The 21,836-nt window shown below is 39.5% G+C and overlaps 1 protein-coding gene across 4 annotated transcripts in view; it reads left to right on the top strand.

The window, feature by feature from the left end:
* Positions 1-6,950: 6,950 nt before the first annotated feature.
* LOC117603266 (hemicentin-1) overlaps positions 6,951-21,836 on the top strand; it is a 43,120-nt gene continuing 28,234 nt past the window's right edge. Inside the window, exons 1-2 of one of the 4 annotated variants that reach the window (XM_034322247.2) lie at positions 6,951-7,904; positions 10,973-11,100. The gene's annotated coding sequence lies outside the window, so the exon portion shown is untranslated. Of the gene's footprint in view, positions 7,905-7,940; positions 11,101-11,137; positions 14,857-21,836 lie in introns of those variants that run through there. The other 3 variants (XM_034322248.2, XM_076688063.1, XM_034322246.2) reach the window with 3 other exon arrangements.

Here is a 21,836-nt window from a genome sequence, read left to right as displayed (position 1 = left end):
TAAATTCCTAAACATTATTGAATATTTTTAATACTGTTTTACACAATTTGCTGTTTTTAATTTAATAACGTTCTTTCTTGAGCATCATAATATTATTCCTGTTTAGACCTGTTCGTTGCTTAGGTATCGGCTATCGGCCGACAACGGAATATACCGAAGAATGCCGAAGCGGTGCCAACCGGTCTTCGTCGGGAAGGAAGGTCTCGCCATTTCTCTCGCGAACCTCGAAGTGGTAAGACGTGTTGAGAGCATCTTTACGCATAAGTAGTAGGTACGTATTGTACCTATTAAATTACTTTGCATAAATTATAGTTCGATTATTTATTAATAATAACTTTATTACTGTTGATTAAATTTTATTTACATAAATTCCTATTTCTTTTTTGTTACAGATAAAGGACGCCATGACAGCTGATATGGGTTTGAAATAGAATTTCGTAAAAATTTATTATTTTAATTTATTGTAATCAATTATTAACATTTAGCATTACTGTTTTTTTATTGAGTCGTTGTTAACTGTAAGCATTTTTGATAATTAACTAGTACCAAGGTGAAGAAAGAGAAGATTAGAGACATTTTTTTTCTTTAATCGATTCATATTTTTGTTAAGTTGTCGTAATTGTATTATAATATCCAGCTTTCGGTGCAACTGTAAATAAAAAATAGAATCACGTTTTTAAATCACATGCTGTTTAAGCATGATTAATTATTGGACTTTGTTTATTGAAAAGAATGTAGACAATTTATAAATTCAGACGTAATAGAATTTTCAACAAGTTTTAGCATGCTTACAATTTTAACAACAGAAATCCTCTACTTTAATAAAATGGTATATTATATTTATTTAACAATGATTTTCTATTCTTGTAATATTCATTGAAATAATTATCAACAAGTATTTAAAACATTTCATTATTGCGATATAATCTAGGATCAATATTCAATTTGAATAATATTCGTGTTCATTGAGAATATTTCATGAACAGGAATATTTCCATTTACAAATAATAACAGTATTTCCTTAACCCAACGTTCAATAAGAAGAATGTTTGTTTTGTATATTTCCACCCATCCCCAACCTCCTCAATAATCTTTTCTTTCAGGAATTGTTGTGGCCGCGCGCAAGGCGGTCGGTAGAGCCAGTGTTTGCACGTACATATGTTTAATGTTTTGATTTTCTCAAGGGTGAACTGGCCCTGAATAGCGTTGCGTTTGTACAATTAGGAATCACGGGATAGTAGAGTCAGTGTTTGCTGCGTATTATAAAATATTTTCTAGAGCATCGCGGCTCTGATTGTTCTTTTTTCATCGCGAAAGTAGAGTCACTGCAATTGTTCGCCGAAAATCATTCACGGTCGCGTTACTAGTATTTTATATCTTTATTTTTATTTTTAATTTTTTTTTTTTAATTGCTCGATATATCCGGTATTAGAGTCACGGCACCACTGAAGAGGAGTCTTGGGCGATGCTCCACAAGGAAAGAGTGTAAGTATCTTATTACTTTATTTAATTAATTTTAATTCAAATAGAATAATCTACAATTCCAATACTTGATACTCGAGAGTTCTGTTTAATTGCTATTGCTAATATTTTATAAAATCCAAATTCATATATAATTTTATTAGAATAAAAATTGATAATTTGCAAAATTAACCGTAATTCTTTTTTGTTTTGTTACAGATGCATTTTTTGATTTTGCCGAGTTCCTGGATATCCTGATAATGGCTTTCTTCACGACTTCCGTTTTCTCCTACAAGGCAGCCTCCTACCTGGTGTTGTCCATCTTCCTACTTGACTGTCGGAAGAAGAGTATATCTGCGAACGGTGAGTCGCATGTTTTATGGTTCCTCTGGTGCCCAATCATGTCGTAGGACGAATGGTCCGAATCGACACGGGTTACTAGTTGTATACGTGCTTGGCAAGCATAGTGACCATGGGTATGATTATACCCATGAGTAGTAACATTTTTATTGTTTCATTTCATTTAGTTTAGGCTAGGTCTTCTTGTACTCCGTGTTTTAATATCATTTCAATTCCACATATTCCAATAGATATTTATGAAATATATGAATGCTCTTAAATGTTCTTAACTGTGGAATTAGAATATTTTAATACCGAAACAATTTTATTTAGTTTGTCTGTAATAGAGAAATCAAATACCATCTGACTTAATTATTGCGATGGTTCAAAGCAATATAATATTGATAGTATTATGTAATATGTATACTGGATATACATATTAATGATGCTATTACATTGATTTAATTACATTTTGTACATTATAAATTCAAATATGATTTGAGAATTTTTTAAAATTTCATTCATTCAATAGCGAAGTTTAACTTATTTACACGTTCATGAAAAAATGAACAATTTATGTGCAAGAAGACAATTCGTGACGGGTAGATTTTCAAATCAGAGTGATCTATTTCAACACATTTTGCGTTTTCTTGAAAATTTACTCTGAGGAGGGAGTCGCCCGAGGATGTTTGATTAATTTTCACAATAAATTCTTGTTTCATTGCAGAAGAATTCATAATTAGAGACATTAAATTCATTTTTATTAGAATTTTGCATTTCTTAAATTAGTGTTGCGAAAAATTTCCAGCGCGAGAGTAAATATGACGATGCACTGACTAGTATTCGGTGGGAATCCTTTTGGTTTTTAATTTCAATCCCATGTATTATTTAATTAATCAAATTAGTTACAAGGATTCCGCGGCATAAGACCGTGAACACCATCTCTGGGAGATATACCCACGCATTACTAGGCCTTTGCAGGCGCAGTTTTAGAATACGGAACATATGAAAATATGTTACCATATTCTAAACTGTAGTCCTTTTGTCTATACTATGGGCGTCCGCAAATCTGACACCGTTGGATGCAACGTGTTGGACGGGCGGGTAGCGCTCTTAGCGAAGGGGTGCACTCTGTCCTGGCGTTACGACGTCCAGGCGGGGTGGGTGGTATGTAGCGTCTGGCGTAAGTCTAGGGGGCGTGAGACCCTTCGTTGCCAGCTGATATTAGCAGTGCACCATGTTTGCGTCATAGTTGCTCTATTTTACTTTTCAGTATTTGTTCTTAAAGCTTTATATTTACAAAGTCGAGTCACTTTTATTAAAATAGTGAAATATTAGCCCGTTAGATGTTTATGTATTAATCATGTTTGTAGATCAGGATTTTCAGGTTTAATCCCTTCCGTGTTTATTGCCAAAGCCCATTCACGTGCCCAGGTGCTACTTGGATGGGTAGAGGCAATGGGCACGATGACCTAGTTCATAAGAATAATAATTAATAAGCGGCTGGCATTGTGTTAGTATATCGTGCACGACGTAATTTCCACATATGGTGTGTGTGTTTTTAGGCTGTGGGATTGCGTCGGTTTAATAACTTTTTTATTTAACTTTTAATTTGAAATAATATTTTATTCAACAAGATGTACAATGAACGTACAAACCAAATAGTATTATTACCATTACTATTACCAAGATTATTACCATTATTATGAAATATTCTATATCAAAGTAGTTAATTAAATTTTGTAATTATCATTATACGCAATGATTGCTAGCCTTGCCAGACGATTTCAGTGAAAAATGGTACGTACCGTAGAGTGTGATGTGAGATGAAACTCGGGTGACGGAGGCGTCCCGGGACGTTCTCCCTAGTTTAGGCTCTTGCGCCCGGGTGGAGTGTATGGGGGTCGTGGAATGAATTTTTGTGAGAATGTGATTTTGCCTTTTTTAAATATAGCGTTAGGTAGGTAGGTAGTATACCTTCTGGTGTGTGTGATAGATTGTAAGAAGGTAGGGCCGGGACAGGTTATCACAGTCTCTTGGTCGGGTAGGCGCGATTTCGCGTGATCAACCTGTACCTGGAATATATTTGAAGAATTGACGATACTATCGATACGAACGGAGTATGCCGTTCGCCTTCGATTCTATCTGTACAATTTTTCAAATTTTTGGCGACTTTCTTGGCGTCGTCATACGCGATCGCGATGGCACGAAACGCACAAGTTCTGCTCGAGCACGGCACGTGTGCACGAACAACGACTTATATGTATAAAGTCCTTTTTCGTCCACGTGTCAATTAGAGTTTCGCGATTTTTCTTTTTTGTTGATTGTTTTTTTTCTGTTTTGCGAATTTGCAAGTCTCGAGCTTTAGATATAAGTTTCAGGTGGGTGGACCGCCCGAAGAAAGAAAAGGCTATATGCCGAAGCGCCCCGACAAACTGTCTTTCAAGAGGGGAACTATTAATGATTTTGCATCCTTTTGCAAAAAAGGATGGGAAATCATTATCGTTACTACTTTGTCACTGTGCTTGCCTGTAGTTGTAGTTTTGTAATTTCAGGAGAAGAGGGGGCCCGTGACCCCCATGATTTTGGGCAAATCGCGTTTTCAATTTAGTGTTGCGAATATTGACCACGGTTCAATTTAGTGTTGCGAATGAATATCGATCACGGTTCAATTTAATGTTGCGCATGCATGATTATCGCGATTTTCATTTAGTGTTGCGAACTTTAAATATCGCGTTTCTTTCTTGCATTGTTTTAAAATAGAATTTAACTTTTCAATGTTGATTGCTTTAAGATTTTTGAGAGTTTTGCTTTTTAATGTTGACTGCTTTAGTGTTGCGAGTAAAAGATTCACGGTTTGAGAATCCCCCTTTTTTGCATTTTAATTGCATGTCTATTAAAGATAGTGTTGCGAATGATATTAGCGCGATTGTTTCCCAGTGTTGCGACTTATAAATACGTGATTGCTTTGCATTAGTTTATAGAGTTCCCTGTTAATTAGTGTTGCGATAATGAATATTCGCGGTTTGCATTAGAGTTGCGATATACGATGAAATGCCCAAAAACGATCCAGTGGAGTTGCCATGGTCCATAAGACAGCTATGGACCAGCTGCCGTGATACAGCCTTGGATTGGCTGTACCCCTTTTTTAGATTAGTGTTGCGTCTTACAAAATTCGGTAGATTTGAGTAGTGTTGCGTTACAGTTCGCGTTTTCTCTTTTTTTCTTTTTTTCAGCTTAGCGTTGCGTATAATGGAGCAGCCTTCACGCGTACGCTTTTGTACATATTATATAATTAATGAAATTAGTGTTGCGAGTAAAAAATTCACGGTTTGAGAATCCCCCTTTTCTGCATTTTAATTGCATGTCTGTTAAAAATAGTGTTGCGAATGACATTAGCGCGATTGTTTCCCAGTGTTGCAACTTATAAATACGCGATTGCTTTGCATTAGTTTATAGAGTTCCCTGCTAATTAGTGTTGCGGTAATGAATATTCGCGTTTTGCATTAGAAATGCCCAAAAACAATCCAGTGGAGTTGCCATGGTCCATAAGGCAGCTATGGACCAGCTGCCGTGGTACAGCCTTGGATTGGCTGTACCCCTTTTTTAGATTAGTGTTGCGTCTTACAAAATTCGGTAGATTTGAGTGGTGTTGCGTTACAGTTCGCGTTTTCTCTTTTTTTCTTTTTTTCAGCTTAGCGTTGCGCATAATGAAGCAGCCTTCACGCGTACGCTTTTGTACATATTATATATAATTAATGAAATTAGTGTTGCGAATGAATTCGCGATTGTTATTAAATTTTTTACTTTTTTGCATTTATTAAATTAGTGGAAGTAACTATGACTCACATTCGGTGGGAATCCATTGCTAGTCAGGGATTCCGCGGCATAAGACCGTGAACACCATCTCTGGGAGATATACCCATGCATTACTAGGCCTTTGCAGGCGCAGATTTAGAATACGGTACATATGAAAATATGTTACCATATTCTAAACTGCAGTCCTTTTGTCTATACTATGGGCGTCCGTCAATCTGACACCGTTGGATGCAACGTGTTGGACGGGCGGGTAGCGCTCTTAGCGAAGGGGTGCACTCTGTCCTGGCGTTACGACGTCCAGGCGGGGTGGGTGGTATGTAGCGTCTGGCGTAAGTCTAGGGGGCGTGAGACCCTTCGTTGCCAGCCGATGTTTTGTCATAGTTCAGAATGTTTGCAATTTTGAAATTAGTGTTGCGTGTGATTTCGGTTTGTTTTATAGGGTTTGCTTAGGGATTGCTCTTATGGGCAGTCAAAAAGTTTTCTTTTCAGGTTCCCCTGTACCCTCCCTCCCACTGCCCCGCCCCTATCTTTTTTCTTCCCTTTTTTTAATTTTGAAAATTTTGAGCGTTCGGTTATTGGAAATACTGTTAAATAATATATGAATTTAATGTTTTCAGGATATTATTAGATACGATAAAGTTTTAAATAGAACTTTATTCAAAGTTTTATTTAAAATGGAAATTCATTTTATTTTTTGATGATTGGTGATCATTTATTTCAAGGAATATTTCTTCATTCGAGATAGCTTATTAAATTTTTATTTTACTTTATTTAAACAAAAGTAGTGGATAATTGTTGTTCGAGTTGTTCAGTTTTAATTTTTCATCGCGATGTTTTGTTTCAAGCTTACGGAGAAGCTAATTAAATTACTTTTATAAATTTTCAAATTCTTTTCCAGAAAAGCAAAGTCCATTCGCGATTTTCTTTTCAGTTTTTCCATTTACAATAAATTTGCATTGAAAGGTGTATTGAATAATATAATGCAATAAAGTCAAGTAGAGTCGTGGTTGTACGTACTATATATTGCAGTAAAAGACAGTTGTTTCAATTACAATATTGGGTACTATTCGTCGCGAAATCAACGAATATTAAATACAATAAAATGAAATAATTAATGTTATTAACTCAAATCACTTAACTCAAATATATATTTATCTAAATCTTTTTCTCTTTATTTTGGTACTGAAGTTTGCTTTTAATTCATATTTCGTATCAAATTGATTTCGAGTTATTAACAACCACTCTGATGTTTGTAAAATTTTATTGTTACTAATATATCTTCTTTCCAGCTATTAATTGTTTTTGTTTTTATCTGGATTCAATTAATCAGTTTCTGTTGCAGAGAAATATCTTCATAGGAAGTATGGAGTTAAGTTATTCAATTAACTAAAGTGATATAAAAATGATTTCAAATTGTACCTAATCCTTTTTAGTTTATTTCAGGAAATATTCTAATAAGTATCATCGTACCAACAAATTTATTACAGGTATTTGTTTATATCCCTTTAGATTTTTATATAGGGAAGTTATAAGTCTATGGTTAAGGCAATATAAATTTTATTTATTTTTTTAAATTATCTTTCATTCCTTTTAGTTTATTTCAGGCAGTATTGTGGTAAGGACAACCAAAACAATAGGTGTTTGTTTATGTCTGTTTAGATTTTTAAGGACGCTTAGGTTAAGTAATTGAATATGTATATAATTAAGTTTAATAAGGAAATTTTAGATTTAAGCGAATTTTTGTCATTATACGAGCGCTCGTATTCTTAATATTTAGATGTAAGACAAATATGCAATTGCATATTACTAATTACAGATCTGTAATCAAAATGAAAAAATTGTAAGGTAGGATTAAGAAAGAAAAATATAAGTAGTCAGGTAGTGAATAAAGATAATGCTCCTTCTGTTGAACGTTTGCACAACAGTCGAAACGTTTTGCAAATGTACATCAAGAGGATGATATATTGAATAAAAATAAAAATTTGCATAAATGGAGGGTGGATGGGATGAGGTAGGGCGGGTCTCCACCCGCAGCAACCTCCCCGTGGTGAGACCTGGGCAATCGTTATAATTTGCTGACTAATTAATAACTGTATCATTATTTCTATGGTACAATTATTAATTATGCAGCAAATAATACGAGCGAATTGGCTGCGAAATTTATGCTTTTTTTTGTATTTAATCTCTGTTATATTTTTTTCAGGAATTGTGCCTCTCAGATTCTGAAGTGTACCACATTGCAAATACAATTTTACGGGAAGAAAATTGATAATAATGAATGCATGGTTAGTATTGTTTAATTATGTAAGTACTTATATAATGCCGTAGAATATGACACTGTAGTACCAAAAACTATGTCGTGTTTGGTATCATCTTAATCAGGAGATTCTCACAAACAGTTTGTTAAAAATTTCATAAAAAATTAACCAAAATTTAAAAAGTTTTAATCTTAAATTTTGATCGCGTTAGTATTGTCTCACACGAGCGTGAGGTGGCGCTTAAATCTGTTTCTGTTTGGCCTAATTTGCGGTGAAACGTGGGCTTTTTTACCGACGCGGAAGTCGGACTCGGTTTCGACGCTTGCATCGCCTTATAAGACTAGGTAACTCACGTTCTGAAACATCAACGTAGCAAAATACCAATTTAGCGCCACACAGTAGATGGTGCCATATGTATGGTGGTAAATTTCGTCTTACCACCGTAGATCTACCCTCTTGGATACCCTAACTTTATAAATTCAAGAACCCTCGGTGGGAAAGATATAATTTTCAAAACATTAGCTAATTCTATCTAATAGAGATAAAATATACTTAGGTATTGTAATTAATTAATTTGTTCACGTTCTCTCTCAACTCAAAATTTGTTGAGTACTTCCATTGTAATTAAATATCGCCTCTCTATAGTAGTCTAGTTTAATCCGTAATTACCGATTTTCATTTTTATTCTCTGAAGCTCTTGATTATCTTCAAAGAATTGGGTTAATTACATGTATCCGATCATTTGGTGGTACGTTACTTTTAACTTTGACCTATGCAAAATAATTGCAACGCTGGTGTATCAGAGGTAACGATAAAATATTTCAAACCCTTATCTACGTCAAGGCAAGCTAGACGGTTGGTTACAGAAGGGAAAAAAGGGATCCGCGTAGTTACAGCAGGGAAACCAAAGACCTGGCAACCAAGCCAGCTTCGATAAATCCTTCGAATGTCTCGTGTGTTTGTTCGAAAATAGAAGTACTGAGTTTTGATAGAAATGATAACGAAATATCCCATGATCGTAACGATCGATTGTATCAACTTAAGTGAAAGGCGTCGTACGTTAATTTTTATTAGGACATTCTTATACGATGAATTAATCGCACAATCATATTTAATCATCCGACGATTTACGCTCGTTAATAGAACTTTTAATTACATAGTTTTTCTCCTCCCCATGCGGTATTGATTTTATTCGTAACAAAAAGATTTCCTCCGTTCGTTAAGCTCTTTGATACGATCGACGAGAAATTTGATTTGTTTTATTCGCCGCAATAATAACCAATAATAAATGGAAGTACCCAAGAAATTCCAGGACTTCATTTAATTCTTGAATTATGCACAGCCCCGGAGGACGTGTCACGAAGATTTTTTAAAGTGCCACCATTATTTTTTCTCGGCCAGATCCTCGTGAACGTAATAAATATAAATGCGTTGTGCGTATCCGTCCGCAAAACGAAAAGAATACCTCGAGACGCGACAGCGGCGCTTTGGACAGCTCGCTATTACTCCGACACGCTTTTTATGCCGGATAAAAAGTGACAGGAAATATTTTGTAATCTTTAAAAGAACGTCGCACGATTAGATCTCGGAAAAGTAAATCGGTTCAAGTTTTCGTGTCGATTAAGAACGAAAGAAGGAAAAGAGAACGCGATACGCGTGTCGCGCTGTTTAAATTTACATGCAAATTTTCTCTATATACCGACCCATTGTTTTCTCGACATTAATAAATAAGGGACAGCTGGATAACAGATGGAATCTCTTAAACGAAAGCAAGCAACCTCTTGCGGTTCACTTTCGGGAAACTTTTGAAACGCGCCATATTTGTTGCCGAAGCTTGTTAGAATTTCTAATTAAGCCACACGCCGAAATGATAAATCTGTCTTAAGCTACTGCGGCTTTAGGTCACTCGGTAATAAGTTCGCCAAGTTTCCGCGTGCGTACCTGCCCTAAGGCATCGGAGATTACGATCGGGTTATCAGAATTCCTGTACCGGAACGTTACTTCTCTTTAATCATTTCAATTATTCAAAAAGAATGTTATAAATCTTTCAAAACAACATTTCAAATTAGCTTTTGTTTCGTGGGTCAACCTTGTTCCTAATGAAATATCCTATTTTTCACATTGTAATTGGAAAACCTTTATTTATCTCAAATTTAATTAAGGCTAAAACAAGGAAAAGCGTGTGTTTAAAAAAGGAAAAAGAAAAAACCCATTATTAGAGTGTGTCTTATATCGTAGAAAGTATTTTAAGCGGTTCGTTTGCATTCCACTTTCGAAACTGTCCGACAATTAAAACGTTCAAACGCCAGGCCACGTTTCCGCGTGTCGTTTCGTGTGCGCACCTACACTTTGGACAGTTCGTTTGCATAGTATCTTCAGGCTGTTCCGCTTCTCTCCGAATTTAACGAGATCACACCACAGCCGCTGCTTTTTGCTAATCGAGCTACGTCCGTTTTCCCGGTTGACAACGGGCGATCGTTTGACGGAAGAAAATGGAAGTCAGAAGGAGGGGGTAACTAACTCAACAAGGGGATAAAGCAATAGCCATAAAATCGTGAAGGGGAACAAGACGTTAAAACGCAGCCCGATTGTGCTTGTTCAAGGAGAAAATTCGTATAAGCGACGAAGCTTTTAAATATCATCCCTATCCTCGGCTTTCCCCTCTTTCTATATTGCCAACGTTCAAGTTTTTTTTCACTTCCTTGTTGATCCGATCCATGATTAATGCGCGAACACCAGCTGCTTCCGATCGCTGCTTATATCGATTCTACGGAATCATATTGATATTTATTTGGTTATTATAAAGTAACGTAACAAGAAGTTGCTGAGTATGCAGGTGATCTCACAATAGGCTCTCCATGACTCTTACGTGCCTCTTGAAATTGAATGCCAGTATACTCGTTGACTTATACTACTGCCATCCACGCTATTCTTTAAGCCACTACTCGCAACCCTACTCTCGACCGTTACAGTAGTATAATATGTATCTAGCACGACACGTTATAGTATCGTGTAGTGCCTGACTCGGTGCAATCAACCGTACATAACACAGCGATTATTAAAGATATTAATTTTTGTGTAAATCAACGTTACAGGAACAGTTGCCTGATGACCCTATAGTAGTGTAAGAGGATTCGAATGTCCCAAACGACGCGAACCACTTGATGAAGAGCCAGCTATAAATCATGGACTTTTTGGCGATGGGAGATCCAGTCTTACAGAAGTAAGCAGATGAAATAAACCTTGCACTTTGGAATTTAAACTCGACGTAGAGTCTATATTTCATACTTTCATCCGAAGCATAAGTAGGTGACGCATTATAATGGTCTTATCATTTACATATCTCGTTATAACCGGTTCAAGGGGTTAATAAAATTCAACCGGCATCCTTATGACCACGTGCATCCTTGCACACGTACAGTAGCATCGGATTCACGTTCCTCGGGGGTAACTGGTGGATCCTTTGGTTAGTGTTGGTGAGGATTCCTGCAACTGGGTGGGGCGGCGCGGAGGCGCCTGCGTCGCACGAGATATCCAGGAGCGTGTCTCCTGGGTTATCCTTAAAATATCCGGGCTATCCTATTACCACGAAATTCGAATCGTGGCGGCTTATCATTAATCACAGCCTCCCTTCGGCGACGCGACTCGTTGGGGCTCCGTGTCCTTTTCCACTGCTCTATATACGCTCGTGTACGCTTTAGAACGCGATGCGTGTTCGTCCTCTTACCTTCTTCTCTCTCGTCCACAGTCTAAACCTCTATCTCCGGTATCTCTTGCTCTCTCTCTCTCTCTTCCTCTTTCTCCATTACTCGATTCCTAACAGCGTTGGTTAGAAGGCCCGATTCACGACGGACCAGTGAAAGAGAACGAACTCGGCAATAAATCTACGGCCGATGAACGAAGTGGATGCCTGCTTGCCCCCGCGCTCACTCGATCGACTTTTATTTCAAAGGCGGCATGGAAAGGGATACGAGAGAGCGCCTAAGGGAAAAGTAAGGGAGTAAGAGAGGAGAGAGATGCCGGATGCTCGTACGCGAGATGCGAAACACGGCCTAGTAATTTGGAGAAAATTCAAACACGCTCTGTAATTGCATAGGCATCTCCGTTGCCGTGGCGCGTTGCCTTTTTTGGAGAGTTGCTTTTTCATCGACATGAAAGCTGAAAGGGTTTCTAATTAAATCACGCGGTCGCGCGTCAAAGAACGTATGAACCGTTTCTAAGAGGGCAGGGAAAAAATATTTTTTATGTTAAACTCGTTTTCCCTCCCCCTACTGAAGCCAGCTACAGTCGTTATCCAGGAAACAACTATGGTATTCGTACAATTACTCGAACAATATACGCGTACATCCATTGTACTGCAATTATAAGCAAACTTTTTGTCGTTTGAGAAGTTTCTATTTTTACACGTCGCATATTTTCTCGAACAAGCAAACCTTGTGCGAGGTAGTTTCGCGCCCGAGCAGTGCTTAATAACGTTCCTCATGGAGTAGGTAACTAGGGATTAGTATCATACACATATTAATCACATCGAAGTTACCGTGTCGAAGCTATTAATTTTCTGCTTGTTATTTATTTGTTTCATTTTCCTCTGTTGTACGTTCAGATTTATCGCTCCGCACAATACAAGCTTACACGTACATACATATTTCCAGCCGATCCTTCCATCTCTTTCTCGGAGCTATTTCCTCCTCTCGTACGATTCAACCGCCATAGCTCTATCAGTGGGCCTAGTCTGGCGATGCGGTGACACTTTTCGACATGGATCGTGCTACGTGGCACTCGAACGGTTAACCGCGAACTCGATGGAAGTGCCGATGTCGCGAGAGGGTTGAACGTAACGGATGGAAAAGATGATGCTCGTCTACGGGTACAAATACGAAACCATCCTTTTCTCTCTGGCCCGTGGTCGACTTTGCTCGAAGCGTTACGAGGACTTATTACCATCTAGATCCATGACGGTTTCGCGTCACGGGTGGAGAGAAAAGAACGTCAAAGTGGATAAATTTTGAGGTCGGAAACGGACAAATCGCGATTCACCCCTCGCCATGCGCGTTCATATAATACGTTACCTGATATGCATTTTCTAAACGCTTTTTTTATCCTTTATATCCCCGTTCGTTTTACGTGCGGACGATACATGATCACCCATCCGTGGAGAGCTAACCGTGCCCAACGTAGCTTTACTTCGGTGATCTAGCAAGAAACTGTACATGCTCCCACGGCTAAGGCCGTTGATTAACTAATCCATTTACTACAACAATGTAAACTCAGCCCTAAACGCGGGACAAGTTCGGGGAATGCAAGAATGGGTAGTTGGAGCGAGTACTTGCGAGAAAGTTGTTGCGAATATCCATCTGGCGGCGAGCGCAAGAACTATCGCCGCAGAATGATCGAATTAAGATTGAAGCGGAGATAAAACATGAGCGGTCTACGTGTTGTAATAACACGGGGAAACAATTCCGCTTTCTGTCTTATAATCAAATTCCACTCTAGTTTTCCATTCTCCGAGCATCGCGGCTACGAACGAGACGTCGATGCTGGGACCGCCTACGCGACGAGAAAACATTCGTCGTCGTCGCGTAATTTCCAACGTCGAATGTCTACGCGGACGCGTAATAAATGATAAAAAGGACTAACAAACGGCTAGCTGCAGCGGAAAAAGGAAGAAGCCTGTGCGCGCGCGACGGGCAAGAAGCGGAGCGGAGCTTTCGCGGCGATGCAAGGGGCCAAACGAGAAGAAGAGCGTGTAGCGACAGTCCGTGTGTACCAGTCCGTTCCAAGCCGACACGATGTGTTTCCCCAAGCTTTTTGTTTTAATTTCGTAGAGGCCACCGGCTCTCCCAGTCTTTTCTCCCTTCCTCGCTCGTGGGAGAGCCGCGAAATATACCGCGGTGGTTTTCAGCGCCGTGGATGCTGTTAAGTATACAGGGTGTCGTGTAACTGCTGTTATAATCTGAAGCAATTGAAATTCTCTATGAAACAAGGAAACGAAAATGTGCACCAAAGTAATTTCTGTACGTAGTTTCGTTCCGGAGCAAATTTCAGTATTTTCAGTATTTTATAATTCTGAATTCTTGCAAAATTTTCCTCTAAAAATTGAGGAAAATATAACTTTTCAATACTATTGTTCTACACTTTTATTTTATTTTACACTTTTATTTTATCTCTGTTTCTCTGGTTGCACCGGAAGTTACATGACACCCTGTATATTCTTGATTCTCTGACTCTCTTTCACTCCACGTTTTCATCTTCCATCGCCCTCATCTCTTCCCTCTCGCGCTATCAACCACTCGGATCCTCTCTCTCCCTCTCATCCTCCTCTATTCCCCTCTCTCCTTCCCCGTGTCATCCCTTCTCCTCGTTCGCTTTCGCCGCCACCCCTTCGACTCGGTAAGGGCTGAACCGGCCAGTGCAATCCACGACGAGCTCGAGGTTGAATCTCTACGCGTCTCTCGTCCCGTTTAGCGCGATTTTTTTCACGCGTTGCTCGCGTTACGTAGCGCGGTAAACCGCACTATCGGTTCCACTTCACGGTATCAAGCGTAACATCGCGCCGCGGTGAAGTTTTGTTTCCAGTTCGTTCTTCGTTACATCGTTCGTAATCGCGCGCTCCTATCCTCCTCGTTTCGTACAAGCTCGTTTCATCGCGTCGTGCGCGTTTATTCGTTCTCTCTCTCTCTCTCTGTCTCTCTCTCTCTCTTCCCTTCAGGTCAATTAGCGTGCAGCCCGGTTTAATGATCTTTCGAACGTCATTAAACTGGCGCTCGGTCGGGGTGCACTCGAGGCGTGAACTTCGACGGGCAAGCTTGGCGTCAAGTAGCTGGAAAATGATACGTTCGGCACGACGGCGACAACGTAACTTCGATGGTCGTTAAAGCACGACGACAAGTTCTCGGCGGGATGTCAACATCATCGCGTCTGTCTCTGCTGTCCAACGCAGCGATCTTATAGTCTACTAAGCGAAATGTCGCGACAGCACGTAAGTTTGCGACGTCCTCTTCATTTTTTCTCGTCGTTTTCAAGTCCACGGTACAGTGATCACGAAAAATCAAACTCGACCGAAAGTGTAATCGTCGGAGGGGTGGGTGAAAAGGGAAAGAATTGGTTTCGAATCGAACGGACAGGGAGACCGTGGAAAACATGAAAGAACGTATCACTTGAATCACCTCATGATTCATTGACTATATTTTTCTTTCCTTTAACTTTTTCCCCCTTTGCGGCTGATACGCTTTTTCTTTTTTATTACGGTCGAGGAACTCATCGAGTATTCATCCAATACACAGGTTACTTTTTCCCCTTTTCTTTTGCGGCTTGTACCTCTGGACATGCAAGTACAAGCGACTGTCTGTGTAACAACGTCCGTCTCTACTGAAATTCCACTCGAGTGTCAGAAGTTTTTGCGTAAAGGGGGCCGAAAGAACGGACGTACGAGACGGACGGATCTTTTTTGTCCGCACCCACTGCGATATCCGTCTACCTAACCCCGTCTGGTAGAAATGTGTCTGTCTCTCGTTGGTGACAACAAGCGTAATTCCGTAAATTTCGTTTAATGTCTCGTGGTAACTACGTTACATGCCGTACGTTCGGAGTGGCCGTGTCTGTTCACTTTAATTCTTTGAGCCGAGAAACTCGACGAAACTAGATTTCCAACTTGGCCCTGATAAATTTTCAACGGGGCGAGGGCGTTATCTCGTGCAATCGAGCGAAGGGTTAATGAAGCAGTTAATTTTCCGCCGACAAATCGCGACGTTACGAGGAGCCTCAGTTCGTTAGCGACAGGAGAAAAGAATGCCGCGCTCGCGCAACTTTGTTAAACAAACGCGAACTCGTTGATTGTCGAAATTTGCTTCGCTGCGTTTGGAACGCTTTGAAAGCTCGGTAATCGCGCGAAAAAAACTGTTACGTCGACCTCCTAACGTGGACGTGGAAACAACTCAAAAACCGGTGACGTGTTTCTTCTCGTGCAAAAGCTGCGAGAAGAAGTCGGCTCGAGAGAGGAAGGGAGGGAGAGAAGGCGAAAAAAAAATTTGAAAAGCGGGACTCATTAATTCTGTTTTTTCGTGCACGATAATGGAAACTCCCTCGAACTTTCTTATTCCTTCGTTAGCCACTCGCAGCCGCCGTGAAAGAACAGCCTTATTTCGTGGTGACAGCTGAAGAAGGACTTATCATTCAACGAGGCAATTAAACGAGGCGATAATTACTGCGATTACAGGCCGATAAATTGTCGGTTGTTATCGGAAGCGTCATTTGGCATATTAATTTGATCGGCACCGAATCGGCCGACACGTAAACGATTACTTTAATTGGCTACCCGCCACTCGTTTCGCCTGTATGTTTTCCAATAATTGTTCGCACCTATAAAATCGCGCGTAAGAGTATGTTCACGGCCGGATTAGAGTTAAATCAACGTGAATTTCGCAAATCAACGAAAGTTTATTCCGTCTCAAAGCGACTCGTTACAGCGTGAAACGAGTCTTTTGCGGTTGTCGAAGTAACGCGGGTTGAAAGGAAGTTTGCGATTCGAATTCTATTGCAAAAATTAGTTTGCAAACGTGTTAACTAGATCGCCGACCGATAGAACGCGCCAAACGTAATTTCGGCTAATTCAAAACCTGTGGAAAGGGTTAGGAAATGAGATTTACCGGGCAGAGTTGAAATTAGTTTACCCGTAAAACAATGGATAGAATTCTTCTGCGACTTACTCTTTCTTAATTCGTTCGTGTTTTTACGTATAGTTAACATCATTATTTTGTAATTACCTGTTTGGAAATATTTAAAGTGCCGTGCAACTGGTGGTACAAGGGAAAATGGTGATTCTACAGGAAGAAATAAGTTGCAAGTATGGGATAGATTTTTTTGCACTCGAAACTTCTTCAAGAAAGTTTATTTTGAAAAATCCATTTGGAACAGGTTCTCTTGACTACCTTTCCGGTTAACCGCAGAAGTCTGTTCTAGAAACTTCAATATTTTCGATTTTCGATTTTCAACGTTTCCTTGAAATCGAAAATTTTGATTATTCAGAATAAATTGACTAAGATTTTCTTGAAAACCACTCTGCATCAATTTAAACTTTGCAGACTTATTTTGGAGATAAAAATCGGATCTTTACTTCGACTAGATTTTTTAAAATTACAGATTGAAGTTTCAAAAATCGACTTTAGTGGAAACTAGGTAATCTATCATATTATGTAAAAATCCCTGAATTTCTAATCTTCAATAATTCAACTTCGAGCAAGGGGGTGGTCACCGCGAAAGGACTCCGAAAAAGAAAGTTTCGCGAACATCGATTAGTACCTCTTCCATTTTTCATTATTTTTATATGAAAAAAATTATTAGAACTTTCTGAGAATGTTCCACTCGAAATGAAAAAACTTTCGTGTGATTTTTTTTACCTTCGAATCACCTAGGTAGGTATAGCCTTTCAATGAATTTTACAACAGAAAATAAAACTTTCACTTTTTGAAAGTGATTGAAAGTATGACAAATCGTGTTTCTGATTAAGTGAAAACATAGTGAATTGGACAAAAAGAATGTTCGTGGGAAAAAAAATATATTCTCCGTTCACGATTTACTATCTCTTCTGGAATCACCCATATTTCAACGTGTACCATCGGTTATATGACACTTTTTACGAATAGAGTGGAAAGGGTCAGTCATAAGAGTATCATTTTTTTTTTTTTTCTGCGAAACGTTTTGACTTCTGATGGTGAACACCGGAAAGGTTCATTCACGAAGGAATTCATCGGTGTTAACGTTGATAGTTGACGTCGACTGGTGTATGCTTTGTCAGTGAGACAGATCGAATGTCCCCGTTGATTGCTTTCTTCGGTTCCACGCTTTTCTGCTATGATCAATAACAGTGTCAATAGTGATGAACGACTCGTAGAAAATATATTTCCACGAGATCGCTTCGTACGTTTGGTAATCTGAGATCCGGTTCGTGCGAATCTCTCGGATCACCTCGCAATTCTGAGCCAGTAATTTCGGAGCGGTTGAAATTCTGGCTAATTTCACGGGTTTCGACTGAAAGAGAGAATTGCCATCCTCGTACCGGAAACTGCGACTCGATATCTTTCGATCAAAGCACGGTAACAAACAGGATATTGCTCTGTATTTTCACGATCATTTCAAAACGAGTGCGATTTAACGGAAAATAATGGTAATCGTACGTATCGCGATAATACTGCAGATACGCGAATAAATCCATTAACGAATTTTATTGCGTTTCAAATAAATTTAATCCTCTTCCTCGTAGACAATTGAAAATATATTAACAATTTACATTAATATTCTCGCGCAAATTAATTACAATGAACGTGTAATAATAAATTGGATTGGTGTATTTTAAGTAGTCAATTTTGAAATGTAGAAGCTTAAAGTTTTATCGATATTTCTACAAAATGTGTGATTCTTAATTAGTTTCATTTTGAAACATAAATAATTAAAAATGGAATATTCGCTAATGATGAATGTTAAGCTGCAAATTGATTGCATCGTATTAAGAATATCGATAAAACGTTTGTGTACTCATTTTCAGTAATTTTTAAGCTTTAAATTGATACTTCACAAGTGTCATTTTCCGCTTGCAACTTTTCAAAATTTGCCATTTGATATTAAACTAATATTATAAATACGTTTTCTCACGGGTTTCGTGTTACGAATATAAATTTTATTCATAAAACATGAATAGGGAGAAATTATCGAGCGATTTACCGAAAGAAAATTCTCGCTTCAGTCGTTTTAATAAAACGTCATTTTTCATTTTACAGTACTTTTACCTTTCAAGGAATATCAAGCGTAAAATGTTTCGCCCTCCCGAAACGGTTTCTCGCAAAAATCTCGATCGGTGGCTGGCGCCTCGGCGTTGCTACATTTATGTTTCCTTCTTCTTCCCCTTTTTATCCCCTCGCCCCTTCCTCTCGTCACGGGAAAGGTATTTCTTTTTATTCCGCCGCGACGGACAATTCGCTTCTTCGCACTTAACATCATCGTATGATATTCTTCACGGTGTAAGATCTTTAGAAATGTTTTTTCAAAGCTTCGCGGCTCAGACAGCCACGAGAAACAAAGCGTTTCGTGGAATAGCGTTGCACAACTTTTCTCCTCGTTCGAGCGTGTTATTAACTCGCGCGAGAATCCAGACCGTTTCCTCCCCCTCCTCTTCCTCCTCCTATTCCTCATCCTATTTCGTTCGTATTTTCGTTTGATTCTGGAACGATCCCTGGACGAACCATCCGACAGAAAGTTTCGTTCGGTTGTTGGTACAAAATACAACAAATTTCGTTCCGAAATTACATAAACACTCGTATGTGTAAATAAGCACAAAAGTCGTAGGGAGAAGGGAAAAATCGTGGAAGCGTCTCGACGCCACGATATAGCGGCTGCGACGTCCCGACGGGGATAAAGGGGCAACGATTTTCATTTTAAATGTCTTCGGGTCAGTCAAGTGGCCAAATAGGACGTGGCGTTCGACGACGATTGACCCGATAATTGATACCGAGCCATAGGTTAAATCGATGCTCAGGATTATCGGCACTTTAATCGCCACGGCAATGGTGCAATTTCGTGTTCCACGAGAAACGCAGCTAGAATACGTGCAACAGAGAGGGTAGATAGAGCAGGGAGCTTGTACATAGCGAGGCGAACTTAATTACCAAGTACGGATGCCAAATCCAGGCCAAACCGTTCCATCCCGTTCACGTACCAACGATACGTGTTTATGCGAAAACGTTAGGGGGGGAAGGATGGATCTACATTATTCAACGTTCGACTTTCTTCGATGCCTTCTCTACATAATACCAAAGCCTCTCCTGTTTCATCGTATTAAGCTTTTCCGGCATACTTCCCCCCGTGATAGATCTACCCGGGAGATGTTCCTTTTCAATGAACAACGTCGAGGGGTCCGCGTTCGACAAACCCGATAAAATTCTACCGATAAATGTCCTCCTGGATACCAATTAGTATTCATAAAGTCGACCGCACTTCATCCTCCGCTCTCGATCCTAAACCCGTAATCCACCATATTTCCCGTTCATACGTAACGTCTTGCGGCTTCACTCGCAATCTCGTAACTCGTGTTTGGGCTTCAATTAATAGTTTCTCGATTGTTTCGGGTGGAATTATTTACGAGATATAATTTGGCCGAGTTCAAAGGCGTTTGTGCGTTTTGTTAAATCTGATTGCGGTATTTCATCGTTGAACTCGAACGATAATGATCATTAATAATGTTCCCTGGTGCCACTTACGTTTGGTACTTCATCGTAGACTACATAAAATAAAATAATAAAATTTCATGATCACGGTTGAATGGGGAAAGAAAAAGAAAATTGATCGCCTAATTCTTTAGGGAAATTGAGTTACATCGTAGTTATTCACTGTCAGTAGCTCGGGGCGGGATTTATTAAGAATCGGTTCATATTTTCTGGCAAGCTTATTATTCCATCCATCGTTGCGTTTCACGGGGTATTCCAAGATGGAAGTTTAAAAGCACCGAACCTTTTCACTTAGCCTGGAACTTTTAAACGGCCAGGTGAAAGATTCAGGAAACGCTTGTATGCCACCCCCCCGCGCCACGCCGTGGATCCGTTCTATTATGGCGAAAACCGAAATCTTCAACCAAGAAAACCAGCAACTCGAACGAAACTTTCTGAACAAACCGAGAATGTATTTAATCTATGTTCGTACATTTGCATAAATATTTCGGTTGCTTCTAACTTTGTAAGTTTACAATTACAAAAGGCGAGCTTTGCATTTTGATAGTATAATTATATTTCCGAGTTAACGCTGTAAAAGTACCTAATAATTATTATTTGATATAGTGTAGAAGAAGATTTATTTTGCAACATAATTAGAGTGTCGCAACTTCGTTCCATCGTGTACGTAACGAGAGTTTTTCTCTTCCTCGAAAGTGTTTTTGGTCCCTCGACTTTGCAGCGTTCTCCGGTGTTTGTATCGCGCGAACGATAAGATTTATCACGATACGTCGAAACATTTATCAACAATTTCACAGCAGTCACTTGCCGCTTTCCACGTGTCCCGCACACATTTCAGACTTACCGTTCTACCGGCTTTGCTGTCGTCGCTGTTGCTCTTGCAACCTCGCTCGCATCCCATCGTTTATATCCCCGTTTGCCTCGCTCTCGTTTTTCCTCATCTTTTTTATTGCTCCGGCTTGGCCGCGACCTTAGTCGCTCGTTAAATTTCGCGCCGTCTTCCGGGGGCTTAACGCTCCGCGTGGTAAAGCTTGGCAGAAGGGCTCTCGTGGACGAGGAAAAGTCGCTTTTCACAAACGTATCGCGAAGAGGTCGGTTGTTGTCGGTGTTTCTGCTGTTGCCGTTGCTCTTACCGTACCTACCATTCGTTCGTTTCCCCCAAGGATCCTCTAATAAGTGATGATCTTTTAATAAATGCCTTCCCTGTCGCCTTCCATTACGACGGGCACGTTCGAGTTGAAATTTCACCGTTCTATCCACTCGTACCTAAGAGTCTTGTGATGAATCGTCGAAAGCGTTTCTCGTATCTCGTTGCCAATTCCCACGGGCTGACGCCACGTTCCTCTGCTGGAAACGAAAGGACGATACAAGCGGATCAACGTGGATTTTTTACCCGGTACCGATCGTTTCACCGTCCTGGATCTCCGAAACTTTATAATTCTCGAAGGATCGGTGTCTACAATCGCGTTTCCAGCAACAGATTCCCTTAATCCTTCTGTTAATAATCCATGGATACTTTCGAACCATCGATGTTCCATTTAACAGAAATTCAGTGAACGTGTCTGACCATATACGTGTATTTTCACTGTGGTAGTACGATTTCGTTCCCTTTCGCCACAAATTAATTGATTATTTTTAATCACTTATTTATTAATACCAGCGGTTAATTAACCCACTGGCGCGACCAATAACAGTATGAATTTCGCATCAATTCTCAGAACTTTCAGCATTTTCAATTAACGTA

Source organism: Osmia lignaria, chromosome 4 (assembly GCF_051020975.1).
Source record: "Osmia lignaria lignaria isolate PbOS001 chromosome 4, iyOsmLign1, whole genome shotgun sequence".
NCBI classification, from domain to species: Eukaryota; Metazoa; Arthropoda; class Insecta; order Hymenoptera; family Megachilidae; genus Osmia; species Osmia lignaria.
Note: the sequence above shows the minus strand (reverse complement) of the source record. Positions and strands in the feature narration are given on the sequence as shown.